Consider the following 25,436-nt stretch of genomic DNA (forward strand, 5'->3'; position numbering starts at 1 on the left):
TGCTTCCTACTATAGATGATGTGGCATTAGGAGCCTTGAGTGTGTACTTATGTCCTCACAGAGGAACACCGCAACAGAAAGAAGACATGCTGTTCTTACAGTGCGATTAAGATGGAAGAAAAGAAAACACTGACTATAGTGACAAGTAATTTTTGTCTTTGTTCTTTTATTATTTTTTTAAGAGGCTTTCACCTTAGGTGAAATTTGCTTATAGTGAAGGGAACTGGTAATGGTTCTCATTGACAGTTAGGTCTTGTGCTGCGGCTGTACAGGAGCACAATAAGGTTGCAGAGAGCTGCAACGTGGAAATGAGAATGAACTTACACTTGTCTGGGGCTCCATCACCACAGCAACATCATGAAGTGGATGAGGCCACATCTGCAGGTTGTGGTCTACACTGGAAACTTTTTCCCAGGCTGTCTGGTAGATTGACACCCACCTGGAGGTACTGTTAAATGTATGCAAGATTCACTGTTAAATGGATGCAAGACTTTCCAGAAGGTGAAGGTTACAACAAAGATTAAATGTTCTTCAGCTTTCTAGGATAAAGGATCTAAATAATCTAGCAATTTTTTGTGTTTGTGATATTTTGGACCTTCAGCACAGTTTTAAAGAAGCTGTCAGCCAGAAAGAGAAATGTGCAACCCAACAGCAATTGTTGAATCAGCTCAAGTGCACAATTCCAGACAGTGGTGGTAAATGAAAGAAAAGGCAAAGATCAGAGGTGAGTTACAGGTGCAGTCAAATGACTGGGCATAATGATCAGCTAAAGTAGCATTCCCACTAAAAACATGTTAGCAAAATCTGTAAATTAAAAGAGCAACAATGACACTTGTATGAAATCATGCCAAGTTGACAAGAACTACTTGTTCTGATATTTCATCAAACACACGTGGCTTTTAGCTATAACATTTCACCTCACTCCTTTGCTTCTCTGCAAGAGGGAAAGGAAAGAGCCATGCAAAATGTGCTGAAGGGAGCCTGTAGGGTGGTGATTGTTATGTTAAGATACAGTAGGACATAGATTAACTGCAGTGGGACATTGGACTAAGTTCTTTGCCTAGGATTCACTTTTACCCATCCTACAGTCTCTGCCTTCCTTGCATGTCAGGAGCTGCTGCCTTTCTCAGCAGTCTCTGCCTTCTTCTTGCTGCCACTCAGGAACCGCATCTGTGCCACTTCTGTGCTCGGAGCAGCTCCCTGGTCTCATGGCCCCTCTCCAAGGTCCTCCTGAAATTCTGCTTTTTTTGTGAAGCCTCCAAGCTGTTACCACCCTCACAGGTTTGCCACGAGGGAATCTCAGACGGGCGTACTGAGAACGACCAGCGTGGAGCACAGTTTTCCGAGGCAGGGTCGCTAAAATGAAGGGTGGGACTTTTTGTGGTGGGGGGCTGCATCCTGTGGAAATACGTGGAGGGGAAAGTGTGGCAGGAAGCACAGAAACAGCAGCCAAAAGAGAAACAGCAAATGCTGCTGGAGACAAACGGGTAGCCCTAATTTTACCACATCCTGCTGCGAGAAATGAACACAGAGAGCAACCGCGCTGAAAAAGAAGCGAAATAATGCCAAGAAGGCAGAAGGGGGGGGGGAGAGGAGATGCTTTTAAACACTTCCCAGTGAGGCTGGCAGGCCGGGCCCTTCAGACGGGTGTGTTGTATCGGAGAATCCCCCAAGGGCTCGGGCTGGAAGGGGCCTCGAAGATCATCACCCGCCATGGGCAGGGACGGCACCCACCACACCAGGCTGCCCAGGGCCCCATCCAGCCTGGCCCTGAGCCCCTGCAGGGATGGGGCACCCGCAGCCTCCCCGGGCAGCCTGTGGCAGCGCCTCCCCGCCCTCAGCTGCCCGCTCTCCCCTCCCGGGCCCCCGGAGCCCTCCCCGGCCGCCAGGGGGCCGCGAGTCCCGGCCTGACCCCGAGGCTGCGGGGGCGGTGCGGGCGGCTCGGCTGCTGGCCCCAGCCCCGGCCTCGGTCCCGGCCCCGGCCCCGCCCGGGAGCCCCGGGGCCGCGGCGAGGAGGAGCCCGCGACGCTGGGCTGGAAGCGGGCGGCCAGGAGGTAAGGCTGGGCTCGTCCATTAGGGCTGCTGGGAGCCCTGCTGCAGCCCCCCGGGGAGCAGCGAGACCCCTCTCGCTGGCTTCCCCTCGCAGAGGTCTGCGTGCTCCCGCGGGGCTTGTTTGTGCCTCAGCTCCGCAGCTTGGCTTTCCCTGAAGTTTTAGGAGCGTATGAAGAGCATGAATATGCACTTGTTGGCAGCCAGAAGCAGTCAGCAGCCTCTGTATTCCTCTCTCGTCAGTGCTACAGCCTCTTCATTACGTGCTCTGAGCACTGAAGCAGCATGGAAATGCATCTTGTACTCAAAATAGACACTGACAACCCTTCTGTTTAATTTTCTTCCATATTACTCTGTTATAATCAGTGTCTATTGTTATCTTAAAAGAGGATTAAGTGTTTCTTCAGGAGAATGAGAGCTGTCAGGAGTGGTACGTACACGGGCGACATCCAGACTTGTAACACATTTTATTTGCTCGGAGGGGATCTTGGCTTTGGCAATCAGCAGCTGATAGGAGTTGTTGCTTTTCGTGATTGCTGGCTGCATTTTCATTCTCTAAGGATGGGTGGCTTTCTAAGAGGCTGGATGTTCACGTCTCACTGAGCAGAGGTCTGCAGAGGACCCATGCGAGACGTTATCTGGGTGTTTTCTAGCCCATTCTGCTGTCATCTGCTTATGAAATAATGTAGCACAGGGAGCTAGTAGTTCAAGCCTTAAGATGCGGGCACTTTAAAATTACTAGTCTGCTCGTTTTTTGACTTGTTTGAAGTCAATCCACAAGTAGGTGGATAATTTGACTGTAACGGCGTGTGTTTAAAATAGTGATTGCTGGTTTTTAGCATGCAGGATTGTTTCAGCCTAGGTAGCTGGATTGGCTGCCAGCCTCCGAAGCTGACTTGACCCAGCAACAAGACGTTTCAACAGAATATGCTGAATTCCCCAAATCAAGTGTATGAAATAAAATGTCATAGGTCTTAGCAAATAAAAATAGACGCGTAGCAGCTCTTGTCTCCCCTGGGATCTAGGATTTATGATGGAAATCATCTGTCATTTCCTAATGCCACGCATGCTAATTGCAAGTTGAGGTTAATCATCGCTGTGTAAGGGAGTATGTCAGATCTTATTTTCCATCCCATCCACATGGGATAAGCTTCTAATAAGCTCTGATCCCTCAGCCGCATCCACACAGCAGCACTTTCCTGGGTTATCCTGCCTATATCCCAGATCATTTTCCAGATGGTTTCGGTTTTATAATTTGCATTCAAAGCAGCGGGGCATTTTTGTCCCACGGAGACAAGGCGTTTTGTACAGAAATGCCCAGCATTTCTGCATGTAAAACGAGATCAGATTATACATTTTTGTAGTTGTGAATTAATATTTATTTTTGGCTGTCTAATTTGGCCTTTAGAAAAATGTTGCTTTTAGGGAGTGGGAGCTTCCCAAAAGCAAAGCCACTGTTGGTTGGTCTTTTGACTAAATTTTTGGATGCTCATAAGCCATTGAAGACTTAATCTGCTATGATTTTTTTTTTTCTGTGGATCAAGGAAGCTAGAAGCTGGCATAAGTAATCTATGTATTTATATAGACTGAGCTGTAGTAAAGCAATATGTTGTTTTTGTCTGAAGTTAGCACTTGGAGTGTTTGCATTGAAGGATTCATTTTGTTCTAGTTTGAGTAGCATCCATATGCTAAAATAACCCGCAAAGCAAACACGTTCGCTTTCCAAAGCAGAACTGAAGGGCTGGAGAATAGTGTGAGAACACTTAAAAACGTGTTAATCGGGTTCTTCTTTGCATCCCTAATCCCCAAGCAGACAGACCTCATGTACCCACGTCTTCCAAACCACCTTACGCGGTGTCTGCCTGACTCCAAAACCGTCCTGAACGTGGCGTGTCTCCCTGTTGAAGCAGAAAGTTTGTAAGCGCCTTATCTAGAGCTGCTGGAGTCAAGCATCAAAGCTCTTAGGAGATCACGAAACTGGGGCACCTGGCAAGCATGCTGTAAACACACACACACACGCTGATAGGATCAGTCGTGCAGGCTTTCTCCTTAAAACATCGCCAGAAGAGGAACCAGCCTGCACCCTGCCATAACAAGCAGGCGGCGGTGGGACTCCCGAAGGGTAGGCTGTAATCAAAACCTGGCCTCCTGCTCCTCGTGCCCGGGGGGATCAAACCCACGTCTTCCCCCACCTGAGGCTGAGGTAAGCGAGTGGGAGGCGTGCTTCTGCCCCTGTGTTTAACCTGGGCCGTCTGGTGGAAGATGCTGCAAGTTGCCAGAGGCCGAACTGAGGAGCAGCAGCAGGAACCTGGCTGCTGCAGCGCTCCCTGTGCTTCCTAGGAGCCACATCTCGCAGGGCTTGGTTGCTGGTGATAAGACTGTTATCAGAGGTGGGAATTTCCACATCCTCCGTGTTTGAAGAGAGGAGTGACGCTTGGCTAGTTAAGGGAGGAAGAAAAAATAAGGTTATATCTTCGAGTGGCCTTTTCCCTTGGGTCTTTAAGGCACAGATCATCTGAGGATGAGAGGGAAATTCCTCATTCTGTGATACTTGCAGTGCTTTGTTTTGCTAGGACAGTGTTTCTTTGTCTTAGGGCAGGAAAGCACCTGCTTTTTGGGGGGAAGTGTGGATAAGAAACACTGGTGTCTACGTTCATTTCAAAGCTCCTTTATTCAAAGAGATAACACATCTTATTTTTGGCAGCCTTGTTTGAAATTGTGAGGGTGACCGGCAACCTGCTAGTACAAACTGCCTTGCCAAATACTATTGCAAAACACTGCCACCGTAGGAGTGGTGTAACTTCACACACCGTTATATTTCTCTCGGAGTAAAGCAAATCAAAGGAGTACCAGCACCCGGCGCTGTCTGTGGTGTACTGCTCAAGCGCAGGTGGGTCTCAGCTGGGAAACAAAGTGGCACAGGGCCTGCCAAAATGTTCCCATGTGGTTATACCTCTGCAATATGGTGTATTGCAGATATACATACAGACCATAATAATGGTCTATGTGGTTATACCTCATATTTGAGTATTTATTGAACTACTGTAGAATTGAAGTTATTCCCAAATATTTATATTTCTCTAAACAATACAGGATGCAAAATCTGTTATCTAAATATACACAGAGTGTGTGCCAGGTTTTTTTTTAGGTCTTACAACTTTCCTGTTTGCTGTTAAAACATGGCACCAGGTGGAAACAGTTCATGTTTTTCAGAAACTACCTTGATGGCTATCTCACAGCTTTGCACCATTAATCTTTGCTGAAAGTATTATTTGAAGGAGAAGCTGTGTCTGGGGGACGTGTGAGCTTTGTTGGTCCGTGATGTTGCCTATCGCACAGCATTACTGTGACAGCTGTGTATTTGGGCCATGGGAGATGCCACCAAAAAAAAGTCTCAGCCTCAACTTAGTGTTACCTACCAGGAGGCCCCGTCTCCTGCTCTGCGATTTATGAACAAGGATTGCTATCGAGCCCTTAAATATGTTTCTTACTAAGATTAGTAAATAAGAAAGGATTGAGCATTCAGAAAATGAATACTTAAATGCTCTGGAATTTCCAGCTTATGTTATATGTTTTTCTTTAATGTTGGAAGGAGCATGGAATTGGGATAAGAGGTAATTAAAGAAAAAAAAATCACTTTTAGATGGGATTTAATCATACCTTGCAAAAGGAAGATGCATTAAGCCCAGAAGTTTGGAGTGCTACCAGAACCTACTAAATGGAGACGTTTTAGAACAGCTCAGAAATAAAAGCTACCTGGCAGAAGCACCCGGGCTGTCAAGTGCCTGGAGACAAGTACATCAAAGGACCAGGGGACTTCTGCTTCCTTGCTGCAGAGCAGGAGTGGTGCATCTTGATTATATTTAAAATGTTTTCTGTTTTCTTTGGACTCGCTGCGTCTAACAAGTCTTCTCTGCCATCCCTCTGTGTTCAGAGCCCTTATTGAAAACATGTGGGGCTCCTCTGGAAGGAGACCGCAGAACTGGCCCTCGGTAGCGTGCCTTGAAAAAATCACGTGGGGCTTGGACGCGTGACAGAAAAAATGAGTAATTGCGTGGCTCTGTCAGGAGAGGGTGGCCGACGTGCTCGCAAATTTTCAAACGTCTCAGTGTGAAGTGTTTGTGTCGAGAACAAACGGAGCTGTTCCCAGTGATGTTTTACATCTTGCGTATGCGTACACACACATTATATATAACTCTAAAGGCATATACTAAATAGATGGGGCGGACTTCAGAAATTTTTGGAGGTTGGCTGCCTTCTTGGTGCTCTTTTCATGTTAACTAATATGTTATGCGGTGGATGAATGGGATTCTTTATAGAATTATCTAAAACCGGGCACTGGTTTATTTGAAAACAAAGGGTTTCTTTAGAGCTAAGTTTAAGCTGGCATTGCCATGAATCCTAGAATTATTCTACATTTAAATGAGAGAACAGTGATGCACTTGTGCTTGTGCTTTGAGCAGCACAGAGCTGTTGACCAGCGATTCAGAGGCCGCTGAGCAAATCTTTCTAGGTTCACTTGCTGAGGTTTCCAAGTCTACTTTTCCCTCCTTCAGCCTATAATGAAAAGCAAAGGTAAAAATATGCTATAACTTGCACCGATCGATGTATGTGGAGGTGTGCAAGTTGCTGTGAAGTGCGGTCAAAAAATCTATAGCAAGCCAAGTGCCCTGTAGCAGTTTGAATGTGTACTTTTTCTCTGTTTTGGTTTGGGGTGTGTGGGATGTAGTGTATAGCAGCAAAACAATACCTCGCTTGTTTATAGAAATGCTTGGGAAGAAGTGGTGAGAAAGAGGAAAATATTTACAGTAGCTTTCTACCCAATTAAAAATCAGAAGGCAGACTGGAAACAAAAGAGTTCACCTACCATCCACGCCAATTAAAAATATTTTTTTTCTGCTTGGATTTTAATTTACACATCCAAGGCAGTGTAAATATGAACTAGAAGCCTGCCTTAACCTACGCCAGTTCAGAATGCCGGCAGATTTATGATCCGCTTGGTTTGGGTTACAGCATCTGGGTAGTTAAGCACATTTTATGTGAACTGACAGAGGCTGTTAGAAATTCATGAACAGCCTTAAAATGTTAAACTTGTGGAGTACTTTCCCTGAATGTGTAAATAAGGCCTGTCTTGCAGGCATAGCTCTGCAACACGAGCTGGCTAGGATCCTCGGTTAAGATACTCCTTATGTCTGATGCCCTCAGACCTTCTCTCTGGTGTTTAATTATCTGGGAATAAAAACAGAATCCTGTAGCTTTTCTCGTGTATTAAAAGGTATCCAGAATTTGTGTGTAAATATTTTAATTGTATTTGTTGATAGTACATGAGGTTGTTTCTTTTTTTCCATATTTTGTATGAATTAGTTTATAAAGAATTAAAATAGAGGTGAAATAAGGAATGGCATAACACTTGCAGGGTTTTACTCAGAAATGAAGTTGCAAACTTGTCGACATGTGCAAAAATTATTTTAATATTTTGTGTAGGGGCATCGCTTGAAATGACCTGAAAGAAATTCTATCACCAATCACCCAGCCAAAGCACAGATAATTATGCAGGGAATCATGCTGGATGCGTGAGGTTAGGAAACCAAACAGTCCTTGATAAGGAATGTGTAGGTAGTGAATATTTCCAGGGGTGCACTGGCAGCTCCTTTACTGCAGAGCAAGGGCCTCGTGAGGAAAAGAGGCTGGCCATATGTCTGAGAACATGAAGAGGTGTCTTTCAAAGACAGTTGCACACACACATGGACATGTGCACAATTTCACCCTTCTTAGAGAAAAAAAAAAAAGTTGCATCGAGAATTAAAAATATGTTGACAAGAAATGAGGAACTGGCGATGGGAAGCTGGAGCATTCTTTGTCTTGGTGACTGCTTTATGACTCAGGAGCTGGGAGCGATTGATGGCTTGGCTGCTTGGCCTTCTGGTTTGCTTCTGCTGTTTTTGTAAGAGTCAGAAAGCCCCCAGACATTCTTCATTGGAGGGGGTACAGATTATTACCAATGGTATTTTAAAGCAGATGTAGCTAAGGAATAAGTGCTTTGGGATTGTTTGCCAGAGATTGTTTACAGAGCTACCAGAGACACCCGTATGTCACATCAGATGTCAGTGGGAATGGTCAATATGCAGTGGTCAAGTACGCCATCTGATCCTTTCCACTTACCACATTTTGGTTTGGTTTGCTGGGTGAACGTGAACTTCTTGGAGTCCTTTCAGATGAAGCCAGACTGAAGGATGTTCTCCTGTGGTGCTGCTAGCATGCTGCTAGCCGCCACCCCCAGGTCCTCATTATAAGCCCATTATAAGCTCATTAGGACTTATCCCATCCGTAGTTCTCTGAAAAAGAGACAATTCCCTTCTTGTTGTAGAAGTCTTGTAAAATAACATCCACCCCTTACATCTTTTTCCCCCTCTACTAAGAACTACCTTGTTCACCCTACCCCTAGATCATAATTTCAGGACTACTTTGCATTCTCACTGCTGTTCCCGAGGTGCTTTCTGGTGGGCCCATGTGTCTCCTAGGGATTCAGCTACAAGCAGAGTGAAGTAGAAGATTTTTTGAGTTCAGCAGATGATGCGCAGGCATTGCACCCCAACACTTCTTTTGATATCTCATAACAACGCTTGCCTTTCTTAGAACAGCTTGGTACTTGCCTCTTGTGACCTACTGTAGCCTGCTGTCGTGTTGTTCCTCATCCTGTATTTGATGTTTCCTGCCTGTGGGCACTATCTTGTATATAACATTTCACTCTGTCTTCTGAGATTAGTACTCTATCCTGACAATTGTATATTTAACCTTTGTTTCTCACACACTAAACTATTTATTCTTTCTGCATCTGTAGTTTAATTGTTACAATGCCTTGAGGCAATTTCAAAGCCTTACTAAAGGAAAGATGTGACATCTGTACTTTCTCTTCTACCTATCTGGAAGGCCTGTCAAAGGAGGTTAGCAATGTGATTTAGCAAATCTCGTTTGGCTACAGGTTAAGCTTAAGGTGCTGCTAATTCGTTTGTTCTGGATTATTATTTTTTTTCCCCAGGGATTTGAAGTTAAATTGACTCATTGGGTCTGTAATTTCATTTTAACTAAGGTGGGTGCTATGTTTGCTCGTTTCCAGTTTTCAGCTGTATTACATTGCTTATCCTTGATGAGTGACCTGTAACTCTTGAAATCCTGAGCTACATCCTAGAAGGAAATTCATCAGGCCAGCCAATTTGTAAATCTCTATTTTGCCTATTATTCTTACCTGGTTTTTGTTGTGTTTGCTTGTTTGTTTTCTCCATTGTAGGCACCTGCATGCACTCTCTCCTGGAGGTGAGGCAGCAAGGTTTTCCTTGCTCTTAAGACACAAATATATGGATTTTTTGTTGCTATCCATTTTTTTTACTTGTATTATAATTCTATCTTAACAATGCTGATTCCTTTGCCTGTGTACTCATGGAGATCTTACACTTACCACTAGCAATGTGACCATGTTTTCACATTTTGTCCTGAGCTCCTCTCCAATCCCAAAACACAAGACTATAAAAAAAAATCTCCTTCTGCAACTTCTGTAGTTTATTTTTAGAGGGCACAAGGACAGGTTATTCTCTTTTATTGTTCCTGGAAGGAAACTGCTGCTTTCACGTCTCTCTTTTAGTAGTTTCTCTTGTGAGGTAGATGTTCCCAACCTGAGTGTGGTGCCTTTGCCTTCCTTACATTTATGAGTTCCCTCCCTCCCCTCCCATTTCATAAGCTTAGTCAGCTTGCTGTCTGAACTGGTTGCTCTCCATTTGCCTAGAAACAAATCTAAATGATCTGCTGCATTCTATATTTTCTCCATTTTTAATTAAAAAAATTAATTTTGCATTAAAAGGAGTGTGGGTCTAAAGGATGACAAAGCTTCCCATCAATTCACAGGCCTTTGTTCCTGATGCTGTGCAGATACCAAGGTATCATGCCTTGTTAGTCTCACTCCAGGCTTTTTAGTTCTGTGTCCAGCTTGTTACCCGTGTGATAACTCAATCTGAGGTACCAAACAGATAACTCTGGTGCTGCTAGATACTTTAAAGTGGCTACAGGCCTCTTCAAACAGACCACTCCTGCTGGCACAAGTGGCTGGCTCCTGCAGCGCTTCAGACCCTGCAGGCCGCCGCCCCACGTGGTCCCTCACTGTCCCCACTGCCATTACGTGCATGTTCCCAGCTCTGGTCGGTAACCTGCATCCGTCTGTGGTGGGTGTGGATCACCACACAGAGCTGGGATGCTGCATCCATTACACGGTTGTCTTTGTCATGGGCAAGCACTAGGCACTGAAAGCTGCATCAAGTCCACATTATGCTAGATAGGTTGCACAAAATTGCTAAAAATAACTTCTTTCCCAAAGAACTGTGCTCTGGCTTTTATTCCTCACTGATGAGATGAGACAAGTTGCAGCTGCAGTGTGAGAAGGATCCACATGTACTAATGTCTACAGCTAAGTACAACTGACTGTGACTTTGATGTTTACTTTTTATAACCCTTCATATCATGTACCTAAGTAGAGATCAAAATAGTTTTAACAAACTAATTCCCTGAACATATTGATGCGTTCACCCAGATGCTCATAGGGAGCTCCAGTCTCACTGGGGTTGTCGAGTTGTCTACCAAAAATTTTTATGTAAACTGGTGTTTCTGCTGTTGCTCATCTGTTAACACAAATGAGCTATTAATGTAAGAACTGGGGTGCTTTCAGAAGAAAGTAACAAGTCTTTTTTTGAAGTGGACCAATTGGGATTTTTTTTTCCTAGCTAGATGAAAAGGCTGTCCTTTGCAAGCAGTCTTACTCCACTGTGGGACAATGACTAAGACCTTTTGGAAATTTTGAAGACTCAAGGTCTTTTCCTCATTCTACTGCAAAACCTTTCCGTGTGCATTGGTTGAATCTTTTAGTGTGTGTTACAGGTACTTTTTTATTGCTGTTTCCATGATTTACAATGTAGTGGGTCTTAATTTTATTGTTCATTGGAATCTGAGCAAGCTCAGCCAAGAACACACTACTACAAGCAAAGAAAATGCTACTTAGTCAATTTATTGGGATTCAGACTTTGGTTTGTTACTTTATTCTCCTTAGCCAATATCTGGGATTTGGTTTGTTTCTTTAGTCTGACTTCTTCCAAGTTTGGGATATATTCTGTGCCAGTGTTCTACAGAAGTAACCGCAGACCAGTGTCAGGTCTATTCTCTGTTTAAGGCTCTTCAGTAAATTGACTGCTTAACTTTTCAGGTCTGGGCAGATTATGTAGCAGTATTTGACAATTTTATTCTATAGTGTAAAATACAAATCCCATAGTTTATGTGTTCAGAAGATAGTGACGAGTATTTTCTGAAATGACTTTTTGTTACTCTGGTGTATTTTCCCTCTGTGTAAGTCTGGAACCACCCCTATATATGCACGCACATATACATATATACACCTTTTTTTTTTTTTCCCCTCACAAAAGAAAATCTCTGTGTGTTTTTCACTTCATTATATAGTAGAGGAGTGGGAGTGCTGCACATTTTCCTGTCTGCTCCCCCCTGACACTACAGGAAGCCATGGGTTGTGCTCTCAGCTTTCCTGGACACACAATAAAACAAAAATATAGTCCTATATAAATTCAATAACTAATCCTCATATCTTCATGTTTTGTTATGCCAACAATTCCAGCATCCAGTAGGTATAGTTTGTCTCTGTACCACCATGGTAGGTGCATTAATGCTTTCAAGATTGCGTTTTTTTGAAATGTCCAAAATTTATTTCTCTTTGGTGTTAGCTTAATGTTTTTTGTGCTCTCTTTTTGTCTCCCTCAGCTTCTGGTCCTTTTGTTAGTTGATAGAAACTCTGCTGTCACTCCGTGATCCAATAAAAGTGTTAAGTTGTTCTGGCTAATGTGACTTGAGGCATCCTTCCCATAAACAAGATTGTAAAATCTGTTACTCGTTTAACTATGCAAGTTCACAATGAACGCAATAAAATGTATATGAAAAGCTTTACTGAGCAATTATGCATGTAAGAACACTGGAGCCAGGCATCTGCAGCATCAACAGCCATCTTGCTTGCTCTGATGTTTAAAGAATTAACTATTTTTCCCCTTAGTATGTAAGCATTTCTCTTTTCAAAATTAGCCCTTATTCTTGTAAGAGGGAGAAACTAACAGTGCTGTGTTTTCTGATTTTGAAAGTAAGTTCAAATTGATAGTAGAGACAAATGGGTGAAGAAATGGAAATATCCACCAATACCCCAACTTTATTTTAATGGAGATCTGTGTTTCTTCCCAAAGGGCATGTGTTTAGGGAAAGGCATGGTAAGGGGTCCAAGACAGGCAGACTGAAAGCACAGGGAAGCTCGAGGAGAGAAATTGTCATGGTTTTATGGGTTAATTTTGTCATAGGAACCAGCTGCGGTTTCACAGGGGTGGGTGAGGACCGCTGGGCTTGGCATCTGCCCACCACTGCCATTTCCTACCAGAGGTACCAACCTCCCAGATCTTGCGTGTGTGTTCTCGACTGTCTGCGGGTAGGCATGAATCGGTGGCAAAGAAAAAAAATGATTAGTGTAGGGCTGGAAGAACCTTATTTATATAGAGGTAAACGATGAAACAGTATTTCTGAAGTGGGTATTTTGAAGGGCTTCCGATTCAAATGTACCTTTCATTTGTATAAAGCGCTGCAATTTGTAGAAATCTGCTAGTGACTCATCCCAAACCTGAGGGGAAGCGGAGCTACTGTGACACAGATACTGGAGCACTGACACGGTATCTCCTTCAGACTGAAGTTAAATTTTCACTGGTTATTCAGGAGTGAAAGATATCAGCACCTTCCTCCAGCACCCTCCTGTTGGCTCTGCTTAGCGTGGTGCGTATTCAAGTTTAGGGATCCTCACCAACACTGCCCCTGCATCTGAACAGAGATTTGTGGTAGTTGCTTGAACACTGTGCAGATGATGAGCAGCTCCCATATTTCACTATCAGTGCTGTAGCAGTATATTTACTGAGTGCTTCAGTTCACAAGATGTACAACATGCTCAGTTCTCATGGCTTTACAAACTTCTTTATCTCGCTCCTAGAACAAAAACGTTCCTTCGCTTAATTGGAAGATTTATAAAACATTTAATGAATCAAGTTGACGTGAAGTAAGATTGCCATGTAATTACAAAACTTTGGCATTTTGTTCTTTTGTGTTCTTACGCAAGCTTAAAATTGCTCTGTCATCTACAAAAATTACTTTAATTTGTGCAGCGCTGTTAGAGAAGGCAGAAGTTGGAGTGAGATGTGTTCCCATGTTTTGCAGAAGGAAAACAGGGTAGTTTAGATCGGGGTGCAGGAACATCTTCCTATAAAACATTTGACTGCTTTGAATGATGAAGAAAATACAATGTATTTGAAATTATTGGATTCTTATTGTCCCTTTAAAATGGCTGTATGTACCTTGAAGCAGGATGTCTGTGGGTACAATTTTGTGACAACTTCTCCTACTTAGTATTGGTATTCCGTGCAGTAACCTACAATATCTTTCCCTGTTCTGTTTTCTTTACCACCCAACGCCATAAATAGCTAACAACTACAATAAAAAAAACACTGACCTGGAAGATTAAATATTGACATTTCCCTGTTTAAAATGGCATAATGAAATAGTGGTATTGAGTTAATATTGAGATTAGAGGGATGTACTTAGCTTTTGCTTATGTTTCACACTCAGATCGATGTTTTCTCAGGATGAACAATATGCTGTTAATTGGCTTCTGCTCGGTTGCCGTGTTATTTCTCATAAAAAGAAAGATGTTTTATAGAGTCCAAATGTTGAGCCTCTGTCCTCTGCCCCAGCTTGTTCTTGGACGTCCTCCTGTATTGTGTTGGTTTTACCTGATGTAAGAGGACAGGATGTATGTATCTTTATAGAAATCTGTTACTGGAGCTTACTTAATAGTTCATGTAAACACTTAAAACCTTGACTCACGAATCCCAGGACTGAAAAAGAGAGTGTTCATGCTTGGAGAACAAACAAAAACCAGCCTGTGGTTAGTAGGTGGAAATACTTATTCTCTGTGGATTGGGAACGGGCTGGGCACGTGACAGACCCGAGGAAATGGCTAGATAAACAAGTAAACAGCGTGAGGACAGAAAATAATAAACTTGTACATTTTGCCCCAGTCTCTGTCCTTTTTGGCTTACGAGATTTTTAAGTTGTTGTTTCCCATTTTGTGCTCTGGGGTTGACGTGTACCCATGCTGCAGCAGAACACACGCGTCTTCTGACGTAAACAATTTGTTAGAGGTATTAATAGAAGAGTAAATCCAAATCTGGCCTATTTGGTAAATCTTAGGCTGCCTTTAAAGTGCTGCTATTTTGGGACGAGGTTGTGAGCAAACGAAAATAGGAAAACAACTGCCAAACAAGAAGAGCCGTGATGCGTCCTTCCTTCTGTCAGAGTAGGGCTTCAGCTCCCTGCGGTGCCGGTGCTTGGTTCCCAAGGCTGGGCACACCAGGAGCTGCGAGAGGAGCTTGAGGGTGGAAAATCTCGGTAAGAAGTGAGCTTTCTTGTTCTTATGCCCACCAGTGGAGGTATTGACTGGGGCGGGGAGAAAACGAGGAGCAGCCCCCCTACACCACCCTTGTTAAGTTTCATTGGAATAGGATACCCGTAGAGATGAACAACCAGTAAGTAGCCTGGAAAGGGAAATGCAGCGGTTGTGTTCTCGCTCATCTCTCTGATTTAGGAACGAATTCTTGACATTCTGGGTAGACCCCACCTACATACCGCTGTGTGCCAAGGCATTTGTTTACCAGAGCGTGTTTGTTCCCCCGAGCCCGTATTTGCAATTCTAGCAGAACGTGCTGTAGCCGGGATTCGGGAGGCTGAATTAAGAAACATCCATACAGAATTACTACTTTGAGAGCTTTTTTTATTATCCTTAGCTTAGCTCTAGCATACCTTCCTGCACATACTGCTGGGATCTTGGGCAGACTCAGAGAGCTGACCTGTTTTATGGGGCTGCGTCTATAAGCTGAGTACCAAAGGGTCTGTGTTGAGAATGAAGGGCAGGTCTTACCATGCTGTGAGGTGGGAGTTGTTGGGGCTTTTCGACCTTTTGTTATATGTGTGGTTTTTTTTATTTTATTTTTTTTAGGACTTTATACAGTTTATAAATTAGTAAATCAAGTCTAGTGTGCTTTGGCAGGGAGGTTGGACCCGATGATCACTTGAGGTCGCTTCCAACCCCTACAGTTCTGTGGTTCTTTTCCTCACGTACCTGGAACCTATGTAAAATCCATATAAAACTTCTATGTACGCAAGTAGAGGTGGCTCAAAGCAGAACCTACAACATGCGTCTCTACAATAATGGAAAGCTAAGGTAAACTGGGCTATCTGTGGTTGGACACGATGATCTTACGGGTCTTCTCCAACCTAAATGGTTCTATGATTCTGTCTTGAGCTCAGTATTCACACCGTGATCCTCCTGCTGGCAGCTGAAAAAGTTTGTAGAGATTTTGGCTGGGTGCTTGCTCTGCACTGCACACCTCAGTGAGCAATGGTAAGTGTAAGGGAAAAGAGATCAGGGCCCAGAGGGCTGTCTGTGCGGGTGGGTGTATTTATATACTGGCGTACATCCATGCACCTGCAGCTAGCGATGCTCCTAGTGAAGAGGTGGCTGTAGCTGGATGGCATCTCCTGGCGGACAGCGAGCAGGGAAAGTGAGCAGGTTGCAAGCAGGGGGCTTCGGATCTGAAGCGAGCCTTGTCAGGCAGCTTACGGCACTTGAAATGCCTCGCGTTGCAAGGAATTTTTAGAAACTGATCTTCAGAGTTGTTTGCTTTGTGACAGAATGCATTGTTCAGCTTGCCTTAGCTGAAAAATGACTGAAGCTGCAGTATTAATATTAATATTACGTTCTGGTTTATGTATGAGGGAAATGAGGAGGATTAAGCGAGGAAAATCGGGATACGTGTATTTTAAGTGCAGATATGGTATTTCATTGCCTGATACTGCTTTTTTATCTTGAAATCCCATCATGCATTTATGCAATTTCTGCCAAAAACTGCTTGCCTATATCAAATTACCCAGAGTTTTGTTAGTTACAATGTAGTGTTGTACAGAAGGAATGAATTTTCCTAAATGTCATTGATAAAAATTATACTGAGTATATTACAAAAATATGCTGAGAGTATAAAAAACTATAACTCTTGTAATAAAGGATAAAAAGGATAAGTTACAGCCTTACTTGTCCTCATATTTTCATTTTATTTTCCATTACTTAAAATCCTGTCTAATGCTTGTGACATTAACTTGATTTGCATGTTTGTGTGTTCTCTAATATTTCTTCGGATAAAATGTGAGGCTGATGATGGTATGGTGTGGATTACAGGTTGGTACCTTGCTCTTGAGGGATGTCTCTGCTGTGTTCGAGGTACATAAGTTTCCCAGTTGAATGAATGGTTCAGGTTTCCTCTCCCACCACTCAGCTCATCACATTGCATTTGCTGTCTCCAGATCTTCATGCATACTTCCCCACAGTGTGCTGGTAGCTGCTAAGTCCATAAACTCCCTTCTCTACTGGGCGTTTGCTCATAGTTGTTGTTGGAAACAGATTCTTTCTCATGAAAGACCATATGCAACATAACCAAATATGAAGTATATGAAGAAAAGCCGCATGCCCTGGCTTAAGAAAGCAGCTCAGAGCATGGTGATCATGGCCTTTCAGGGAATGAAAGCTCCTTGAAGCTCAGTAAGATCCAGGATATGAAAGTGGCCTTTGGGAGGGGAAGAGGAGGCATTCCTATGCCAAGTCTCTTTTACTGTGTGAGGAATGAGGGCCGTCCCTTGACTGAGATGGGACCTGTAAAAAGTGCCATGCATCCAACTTTCTCCAGAGATGCCTCCTTTCTTCTTGCTGGAGGTGGTACTGGGACAGCACGTGAACTGTTTGCATTGATTTTGGAGCTCTGGATACCCAGCAGACAAGTAAGAGTGGCCATTCAGCCCAGACTGTGGATGTTGAGAAGTCCCACGTAGGTCCAGTGAGCATCCAGAGCAAGGCTGTTGCTTCTAGGGTGAGCTATGTACGTGCTGTATGTTGGCTTCATCTTCCTGGGGTGTAAAGGCACTGTCGGAGAGACTGAGAGCTTAACATATTCTAAGCAAAAAACGTAATTACTCTGAAGAGCATTGGTAGGCAATCTGCATTTCCAGGGTATGCAACAGCATACTTGGCATACATGTTCCCCTAGGTTGGGATAAACTCGCCTTTTTAATCATTCAGTCTTACCTGTTTTTCTTTAATTCCATGTGACACTGCTGGTTTTGGCACAATGCCTGCTTGTGTACCAGCATTCATCTCCAGCATATGCTTCACTTGATTTAATCTGTTTTTCTTTTCTGCGAAGAATTTCTTTGATCTGGTGCTGCTGTCATTCTTTTGGTCCATGTTATGCATGCTCCGTGATGTTTGTGAAATGGTGTAGTTTAGCAGTTTTTCTGTAGTTATCCCTTCATTGCCCTGGTTTGTGGTGTGTGTTACGCTAAGCGTGGGCCATGTAGTGTTGTAGATTCTGGTTTGGACCTCCACCAGCCTTTGTGCTCCAGGACACCCTTGAAATGCATGGATCATCTTTGTGACTGGAGCTCTGGAAAACTGTCAGCTGGCTGTGAATGTCAGTCAGGATCGGGAAGCCTCCTTTACATCCAAAACCTTATGCTTTGTTGAAATAATACTGAATCTATCTGCAGTGCTTGTTGAGGTGGCATGTGGTAGTCTTGGGTGGTTGGTTGGTTGGTTGGTTTGGGAGTAGGGGCTGAAGTACGTGTTCACCACAAATCAGTCTCTTAAGTATTTATTCAGTCCCTCCAAACTTAAAGACTCTCTCTGTATTCTGAAGACATTTTGTGGTTGATCTAGAGCATGAAAAAGAAAGTAGGGGAAAAAAAACAACATTTCTCCTACAGAGCTCATGTAAAACTGAACCATTATTCAGACTCCTCTAATAAGCACAGGCACGCAACTATGAAAATGAGTTAAATGAAAGCCATTAATATGCATACATGCATTAAGTGTTACAAAACCAGCTTTGGTGAAGAACAGTTACCTGGTGACACTGTTGCTTGCATGTGCACTGTGGAGTTTAAGTCTCGTCCGTCTTTTTTTTTTTCCTAGAGTTTTAACTCTTAAGACTTTCAGCTAAAGCACTTTCCCACTGAGTGTCACTTCTTGATTTTATTCTTGATAGCCCATGTTTTCTGGTAATCTCATGTACACAGGGAGTCCCTCAGAAGACGTTTTTCTCCAGTAGATACATCGCTGCTGTTGTGTTTTGCAGTGCTGAGTGCCTGATCCCAGCTGGCCCATTTCCAAGCCTCGTAAAAGTCCAGTTCCTAAGCAGGTGGTGGGTATGGATATGGATTAGTCAGGTGAATCCAAATGGAAGGTGTGAGTATAAGTAAATACCAAGCATAAAATTACAGAAAAGGGCAAGTATATATGCGTCTTCATACATTTTATGGGGTCTTTGTGGCAGTGAGAATCTTGGGTTTTAGGCAATATTTGCCTCGAGCTGCTATGCCTGTGTCATCATGAGGCCCATCTGTTACAGCTAGAGGCTTTCCAAAGGGTTATGTCCTCTGGAAATGTGCTGTGTAGCTGGAGGTAGCTGGAGCTGGGTTCCTGGATAAAAATCGTTTGGCAAATGCAAAGTTAAGTACAATGGCCCTCAGTTGTTTCCTGAGGGAAGTCCAAGTTTAGGGCTTTATAGGCTAAAGGCTAGCAGTAATTACTTAAAAGATCACTTCATCAGGCACTGTCACGTTCATGCATTTTGTAGAGCTTTGTGTAGACATGGATTTGGTTTAACTGGAGCTGCTGGTATGCGAGATACCATCACGGAGGAGTGTCTGATTCCAAACATCATCTCAGCGTAGTGTCCAAAACTGATGACTCTATTAATTGTCCTTTCTGGGACAAGAAGGTTGTGTTATCCCTGAGCAGAAGGAGTGGGACAGCAAGCTTTGTGTTAAATGTGACAGGCTACGTATTTTCAAGATACAGTAAGTGAAACAGAAAGCTCTCACGTCAGTGTTTGAAGCTGGCAGTGAGATGATTATTTCAAGGTCTTACTCAATTGACCCACAGTGTTTTAACAGTAATTAAAAATATTGGACTGTACTTACCAAATGAGTGGGGTTGTGCTTGTTGTGTAAATATTTGAACATATGTTTAAGTACTGCAGAATGTACATAGGGAACAGTGCTCTCTAACAAAGCTCGTGGCTATGTTTAAGCAAGTCTTTTGCATCCCTGCTTGTCTTTGTCTTATGACAATGCTTTTTATTTATATTGTATTTTGTCTGTTTAGGCCTCTGTTAAGATTATACTTCTGATCTTTGGTCAGTGACGGGGTTTTTCATACTAATTTAAGCACGTTTTCAATTAAAACAGTTTTTACTTTACACTTAATAGTTCAGAATACTGCTACCTGCTCATACTGGGCTTGGAGAAATCCAGTTGAAATGGGATGAGATGGTTCCTTCCTTTATCCTTTTTTTTTTTTTTTTTTTTTTTTCTCTCCCCTTCCTGCCCTGTCACCCACTTACTGGCATTCTTCAACAAAGACTTGAAATAGTTGGGAAGACAGCACAGTTCACGGATTTGTAACATTCCTTAGAAGCCAAGTACTGCGAAGCAGTTGGTGGAAGCGAGATTCATTGTGTATATTACTTGCCAGGGAAACTTAAAGAAACCTGTAAACTAGGGTTTCTTTAAAGTTTAGGAGCTTAACAGGGGTTCGTATGGTGTGATGCAATATATAGATAAACTTGCTGTGGAATTCATTCTGGCAAATTACAGTTTAGGGATACGCACCACACGGCTGCTCTGTAATTACTTAGGCTGAGCACAGCTCTGGAGTAGTGAGAGGAACTACGTAAGATTAAACGCTTGACAGCCTGGTCTTCAGAGAGTTTTCAGCTGCGAGGAAGGACAAATTTATCTCTTTATTCAAAGCTTTAGGGCTTAAACTGTGCGGCCAGGTAGACAGAGGTAAATTATCTCTTGGCCAGGGCTCTCCCTGCTCTCCCACACTGAGGCCCCTCTACTGTAAATCAGTCGAGTGACTCCATTCAGTGGATCTGCTGACAAGTGAATGATTAACTGAAAACTATCAACTGGGTAGGAGATGAACACTGCTAAACGACTTGAAAATAACTCTTGAATACAGATTACCTGATTGAATTATTTGCCAGCGAGTTACTTCAACTGACTGAAGTTCAGAGCCTTCTGTGCTGGGATCAGAACAAGAAGTGCTAGCACATTTTCTTTAAAAACCCTCTGTGAATGTAAGGCCCGATCTGAACAGGCAGAAGGAAGACTTGCTGCTGTGCCGTCTCTGGATCTAGCAGTGCCTGCCCCAAAACACGAAACTCCCAAATTGGCAAAGGGCAGGCTGGGATGGGAGAACTCCTCATTCCCTCCTGGGAGGGCTGCGCTAACATGGCAGACAGGCATCCAGTTGACTTGCAGCGTGTGTGCGTACGGGGTTGCGACACGCTCATCCACACACTGACGTATTTCAAGCAATGCCGGGTGGTTTTGGGAGCGCGCTTGGATGACTGTCAGTGCCTGACGCACGAGCACAGGGCTGGGTATGAGCGATCACAGCGGGGCTCCTCGGAAACCGGCTCTCCTCACTTGCTCTTCGCTAGGTGTACGTGCCAATACCTGTGACTGCATACGCGAGCATCATCGTGCCCCGTCAGGCCCACGGGCGAGCCCTGTGAGGATGAGGACGTGCTTGGGAAACGTGAGGCTCTTCCGTCGCCGCTCCCCAGCAGCTTGCTGGTGGGAGCTGCTGGGGTCTGGGGGCACCCGGGTGCTGTGTGGCATTTTTGGCTCAGTTGCAAAGCGAAGAATAGCTTTGAAATCCAAAGAATTTCTTCTGGGAGGGGGTGAAAACACCATAAGCTTTTACCTCAAACTTGGTGTTATCACTAAGCATTAGGTATTTGCCTCCTCAGCCTTGCCTCAGTGACAATCGCTTAGAGCCTGTGTGTATGTACCTCAGCGGGCACAGGTGCCCCTCTAACTCCTGTGCATTTAGGGCTGGTTATCAAAATAAAGTAGAAACGATACTGCTGTTGAAAGAGGGTGTGCTTTTTTTCCACGGATTCCCTATTTTTACCGACTTCCTTAGTGCTGGCGTGCATCAGGTACAGCTTAGCGGTTACCCGCTGCTAGGCGGAGCCCAGCCGGGGCCACCCCAACCCTCCCAAAAAATGACTTGGGGCGCAGAGGCAGCTCCCTAAAGATCCCGGGACCTCCTCCCTCGGCCTGCAGCGGGCCCGGCCCCCACCTCCCCACCTGGGGGTGGGCTGAGCCTTGGGGGCCCTTCCTCTCCTCTCCTTTTCCCTTCCCTTCCCTTCCCTCCCCTTCCCTGCCCGTGTGGGGCTGCGTGGGCGGGGGGGGGCCGGGCCGGTGCCGCTCCGCTCCTCTCCCGCGGCCATTTGGCGGCTGCTGCTCGCCCGGCGAGGCGGGGGCACCCCGCGGCCCCAGGGGGAGCCCTTCTTGTTTTTCCTTTTTTTTTTTTTTCTCTTTTTCTTTTTCCCCGTTTATTTATTTTTTGGAGGGGGAAGGACGGGCTCGCGTTCGCCCGCGGCATTCCTGAGGCGGGCGTGGGGTGGAGGCGGACAGGAGGCGAAGCTGCTGCGACCCGGCGGAGGTGAGAGGCTGGGGGAGGCTTTTGGGGTGCTGGGGGGGGGATTTGGGGCGGGCAGCGAGCCCCCCAAAGGTCCTATAGGACTCAGGTGTGATCGTTTGCAGGTCACTCGGCGGCTCGCTGCTGGTTTTTGAGACTGAAGCCGCTCTGACAGCCTGCCTGCTTCTCCTTCAGTTGTGAACCTTTATGTGGTTTTCCTCCTCTAGCAGCTCCTAAAGACGCAGCCGTGCCGCTTCTAGCTGTGAGGTGATTTTTGCAGAGTGGTGTGGTTATTTTTTAGCCCACTTTGTATTTGTATACATGTCTCTTGGTGCTGGTTTAGTTCCAGCACCATGGTGTTGCCTCAATCCCATTACAGCTCTTCAGCTGGCACGGGAGAAATCCCTCAATATGACTCGCTGCTGTCCTTCTGTAGCTAAGTTTGTTGTTGGTTTTATTATAAAACTCCCTTCAAACATATATTTATTATATTTACAGACACATACAGAACTAAATCTGGATTTCTAAAGGCTGCTGTTGTTCCATTTTTGGTTCTTCTCATATTAAATAGGCTTCCTCATAACCACTCCACTGCTTTTTCTTTTTTTCAGCCTAAGTATCTAAATATAGCTCTGATTAAAATTTCTTTTTAAGCATTCACCTCCACATCAGTGTCTATAATGACAGCAATTCGAGCTAATTATATATTTAAAAATAAAAAAAAAAAAAAGGAAGGTGTGTGTGTGGAGGAGTATTTTCCTGAAGATACTTTAGATTTCAGGAAAAAATGTTCCAAACTTTTGGAAAGCCTTTTGGAAAGTTCCCTGTGAGCGTTGTCAGGGTTGTCTCCGTGCATGGCATTTCTAATAACTTACAGCTAGAAAACTGACCTCTTTATTGCGTGGAAGATATTTTGAGGTGCTGTTTTTGGTCAGAAATGCATCACTTTTAACTTGTATGGGCCAGTGAGAACTGCTACTTGTTTTACTACCATGGCAATTTGAAGTTCAAGTATCACCTGTGGTTATAGCATGATGATGATGAATTGTGTGAAAACTGTTTTCCAGCCTTAATTTCCCTCTTTGATTGTAAATTACAGCCTCACCACATCTGACGTTAAGCATGTGTAACAGCTTGGTGCAATAAGCACATGCTCTCTGAATCCCTGCATTTATTGAATTAAAGGGTTTCTTACTCCCTGGGCAGCTCTGAGATGTGACAGGTCCATGTGTATGCCTACCTGTAGGAAAAAGTGAACTGTCCTTGCAAAAGGGGTGTAAAATACTAGAAGTAGTTGCCCTGGTGTAACGTGAGGAGTCCAGCGGTGGTGAGCTGGGCGTGTAATTTGGATATTGCTAAAAGCTCTTTCTCTTACTTGCCTTTTATTGTTCTGATATTTGCATCATTGCCTTCTCACTGTCCAGCAGCTCTGTGGGTCTAGGCAGCCGTCAGTTCTGCAGAGCGCAGACCTCAAAAGCGTGTTTTCTGGGCTGTGAACTGTAGCTTGGGTTGATGTACTTCATCATTTTTAAATCCTGATGTATTCTGCTCTGCAGAGCCTTTGCCAATGACAGGACAGAAAATCCAGGAACTTTCCCCGTGCTCGATGCACTAACAACAACATTGATCTTAAAGGAGAATCCGGATCTATTTGTGTAGCGAGACGGGGAGAACAGTTGGTGACTTTTGTTCAAGGTCATGTAAAAAAAATAAATAAATAAATAACCAGGCAGTACATCTGGAATTGAAATTTGGGTTTCTCTATCTTAATCTTCTGCGAGAGGGGCAGAACGAGGCTGGGATTATTTGCATTGTGTTTACTGAAGCCTGACTGCCCTCTGATGTAGAAGTGAATATGCTGCAAGCGGCTGGCATCTGGTCTGTGCGTGACCTCTGGGACGGAGCTCGTGCTGGCGCTGCAGCTCCTGCTCTGTGCTGTCCCTGGGCATTTACCTTCAGCTGGACCCGGTGTGTAGGAAGGCAGAAGCATGCCAGGGATGCACAGGTAGCATGTGTAAGGCAAACTTGATTTTTACTTGATCTGCTGTTTAAGTAAGCCATGCCACCAGAGGCACAGCGACCTTTCCAGATACATTAGACCAAGGCTAAAAATGGAGTTATTAGACAACCTGTGCTCAGGATTAAAAGACAGGCATCTTTTATTGGCAGTAGTTGTTCTCAAGAACCGTTTTATGACTCGGGGATTGCTTACCACAGCAAACAGCCTGTATTCTGTCATGTAATAATAATAAACAGCAATGCAAATGGTTCCAGCCCGAGCCCTGAACCTCGTTACATGCCAGTTACAGGAACTTACCGCGGCTTATTTGGGAGGTGGGGCAGGGAGAAGAGGTGTTTGTTGTGCAGCAGGATCGTGGGAAGTAAGAGAGACCAAAAAAAAAGTTACTTCTTTCTTTCCCTGGGTTCAGCTTTCACTTTACCTGTTGTTTTTGTTTGTTTTTTTTCTACACGTAGAAAGCAGCAGTTGAATTGGACTTTGCCCACGTTGCTGCGGAGTGGTGGTTTGCTTTCCGTAGTGGTGCCACTAAAAATTTCCAAAAAAGCAAGGTAGCGTGTGGGTGTGTGAACAGGGAGCAGCCTTCCCGTCCTTGATATCAATGGCTGAATTCTTCTCAGATTATATTTAAGAGGATGTTGGGACAGGGACTGGCCGGAGTGTTTTGGTTTTTGTTCTCCTTTTTCTCCAGCTCTATTTCTAGAGGGCTGCGCTGGTGTCTAAGTGTTCCCACATTAAAATGGTATCTATGTGGTGTATGAAAAGCCTGTTTTTTTTCAGAGCCTAGTTACTCGACAGCTTCTGGCCACCCACCTCTCTCCAGATCAGTGATCTGCGCTTCGCTTTTGACTCTTCTTGCTGAAGCCTGTGTGACTTCTGCAGCCCTGCCTTTCCCTGCCTGCTACTTCTGCATGGGGCTCTGGCTAGCTCGCCTCCTGCTTGCTGCGTGGCAGCTGCTGGTCTGGTAACCAGCGAGTGCAACGCTCCCTTCTGGCACACAGCAGTGGGGAACAAGTTGACCTCGTAGGCTTTCCCCAAAAATGTCATGCCCAGTGATATGTTGAGTCATCGTCAGGGTATTTGTGGAGAAGGCTGAGGAAAGCGTTGAAAAGTGTCCCAAAGCCGGTACCTCTCTAAAATAAGAGGGAGTAAAGTGATGTTTATAGCAAATCACAGGCCTGACTCCCATTTCTTGCTCTGGCTTCTGTATCCGTAAGTGCCTTCTGTGGCTGGAATTGCGTTCAGGTGGGATTTCCAGCAGCTGTCTTTACTTGTGACTCAGTCCCAGAGGAAGCTTTTCCAGGTGGGTTAGGAGTGCGTAGGGGAAATGCCTGCTCTGCTCTGGGAGGTGAGGACGGATCCCGGTGAGTCTTCAGATATGCCTGCTAGGTGACTGGCTTTTGGGCTGTTCTCTCCGCTTCCCTTGTGTTACTCAAAGAGGTGAGTGTGGCAGCTGATTTGCTCTGGCCTTAGTCAGAGGCATTTAGGGCAATTTGGCTGCTGCTGTGAAGGCAGCAGGTGGGTACGGAGCTTCCAAACCTGGTCTGGGCAGAGACTGACTCACACAGAACAGGGGGCTGTGCTTACACAGTGGTAGCATCTTCAGGCTGTTACTGTTTAAAAAATAATAATAAAAGGGGCTAACACAGAACAAAGAATCTGATTATACTTCAGAGATGTTTTCTAATTTTTCTA

General features: G+C 44.5%; 1 protein-coding gene across 5 annotated transcripts in view; it reads left to right on the plus strand.

Annotated features, from left to right (window-relative positions):
* The first annotated feature begins 1,950 nt into the window (after positions 1–1,950).
* Positions 1,951–25,436, plus strand: part of LOC309875618 (serine/threonine-protein kinase Sgk3) — a 54,421-nt gene continuing 30,935 nt past the window's right edge. The window contains exon 1 of one of the 5 annotated variants that reach the window (XM_082755258.1): positions 1,951–2,054. The gene's annotated coding sequence lies outside the window, so the exon portion shown is untranslated. Of the gene's footprint in view, positions 2,055–2,460; positions 2,480–14,549; positions 14,569–21,453; positions 21,749–23,719; positions 23,739–25,436 lie in introns of those variants that run through there. The other 4 variants (XM_082755259.1, XM_082755260.1, XM_082755257.1 and 1 more) reach the window with 4 other exon arrangements.

This window comes from Aythya marila (assembly GCF_965140915.1).
Source record: "Aythya marila genome assembly, chromosome: 2".
Classification (NCBI taxonomy): domain Eukaryota; kingdom Metazoa; phylum Chordata; class Aves; order Anseriformes; family Anatidae; genus Aythya; species Aythya marila.